At 36.2% G+C, this 2051-nt stretch overlaps 1 protein-coding gene across 3 annotated transcripts in view; it reads right to left on the reverse strand.

Moving 5' to 3' along the window:
* The window catches only part of WDR47 (WD repeat domain 47), a 102259-nt gene that overhangs the window by 14843 nt on the left and 85365 nt on the right, over window positions 1–2051 (reverse strand). The gene's annotated exons all lie outside the window — the stretch shown is intronic.

The following is a 2051-nucleotide window of genomic DNA, read 5'->3' on the forward strand; positions in this document are numbered from 1 at the left end:
AAAGCTATAAGTATAAAGGATATTATTTAACCTATTAAAAAATATCAGAAGCCAAGATTTCAGCATTTCAAACTGTAATGATAAAATACATTCCAAAACTTTAAAAATGACTAATTTTAGCTTCATCTTTCTTTTAAACTGTGAACCTGCTTGTCCACAGTGTTCTTCCGAGGAAGGCAAATTGATGCAGTTATGTAAAAAGTTGTGGTGATTTCTGTTACTGGCATCATTTGAAACCATCCTATAGGCTTGGTACTAGATCTCACCAAATCCTGCCTTGATAAGGGCATATGTGAAGAATTCACACAAATGCAAATCATTTCAGCTCTGGTTCTACTATGAGAGCTCTAGGATCCATAGTGACTATATTCACAAAGAGTGTTCATGCATTACATCCTCATTACGGGATTGAAGGAAACCCAGATATATGTCTGTCTTATGAAACTGAGCTGAATTCATATTCTATTTGTTTTAATTTATTGATTAGAAGTGCTATATTTTTTTAATTAACTCATATACAAGTAACAGGCTGTCTAACAAACACATAGATAGGAGGAAAAAAGAGGGGGAATAGCTTACAGCATATTCATAATAATTACTAGCAGTTGGTAGGGTGCACTGGTACCCTTAATGACAAGAAGTTTTGCTGCAATCCCAAGGGCATGCAGTTCGAATCCACCAGCTGCTCCATGGGAGAAGGATGAACAGTCTCCTGTGTGAGAGTCAGCTTGGGTTAGTTCTGACTCGATGGTACATAACAGCAGCAGTTGGTTTAGAGCAGACGTGGCAAAGTCACAAAGATTGGTCTTACTTGCTCTCCTTCAGTGAGTGTGAGCTTGCTTTCCCCCTCAATGTGTTATTTTTAAAGTAAGAGGTTTCATAGAAACTTCCAAAGACTCTTCTTTTCCAATTTGTTGCTATTTTTAAAATAGGAGGCTTCACATAAAAATTTATTATTTCTAGATTTTCTTGGAAAAATCTACAGAACTAATCAAAGTAGCTCTGACTATTCCTTTATGCTTACCCTGACTACTAATTTCTGTTATCTCTTTAGCCCTCATAACTATTCTGCTGTTTAAAGTGTTAAAATATGAATGCAGGAAATAATGCTTAAATGCCATTGGCTAATGATATAAATTTTAAGAAGTGGATGAGATAAAGTGAAAATGTATATTAGTTAGGGAAGGATATCTGGTTTCGGGTTCCCAAGTAAAAAATATGTATTGCTAAGAAATCCAAAAGGAATATTAATAACAGTTGACCAATTTAACCAAGGTTCAGAAAGCAAAAGATTTCCAATTTATGTGCCAAAGACACTAATAGGCTGTTAATATGAGTTTCTAAACGTGCTTTTGAATCAACCTTTTCCCTCAACCCAATTGGAGTTCAACTACCTTGAGATTAATAGCAGCATTAACAATAATGGTTATTTTTTAATAATGGTTATTGCTCATCTTTCTCCTTTGGAGCCACTGGTAGATTCAAACTGCCTGCCTTTGGGGTGACAACACAGCTCCTTTTACACTAGGCCCCCAGAGTTCAATTAGGTACATTATAAGTGCCCAATAAATAAGTCTGCTTTCCTATCAATCCCAAAATGATGTCCAATTTCTCACACTCCAACGTCTTTGAAATTAGGATAAGCCTTGGAACTGACAACATGTCATTGGCAGCACATAAAAATATTGGTGAATAAAAAAGTGACAATATCTTTTTTTTTTTAATTTCCATTCACTGTTGCACTTTTCTCCCCTCCCAACCCTCCTCCCCAGTACACTACCCTCTTGGAAAAGTAAAAGAAAAATTCTTTCATTGTTTTACAATCCCTCCCCCCAGGTCCACTCCACTATACAGCCTTCACTCTAAACTCCTGTTATGACAAAAATACCTAATCACATATCCCTTTTAAACAGTTTTCTCCCTCATCTGTTTCAATGCAGTATACACTATTGAACCCATCTTTTGAAGTCTCTCCCCAACCCCAAGGTCAGTCCTGTTTTACAACAGTGGTACCATGCAATATTTGTCCTTTTGTGACTGAGATACTTCAC

The sequence above is a fragment of the Elephantulus edwardii genome, unplaced genomic scaffold, assembly GCF_000299155.1.
Source record: "Elephantulus edwardii isolate Elephantulus edwardi_28Jun2011 unplaced genomic scaffold, EleEdw1.0 scaffold00020, whole genome shotgun sequence".
Taxonomy (NCBI): domain Eukaryota; kingdom Metazoa; phylum Chordata; class Mammalia; order Macroscelidea; family Macroscelididae; genus Elephantulus; species Elephantulus edwardii.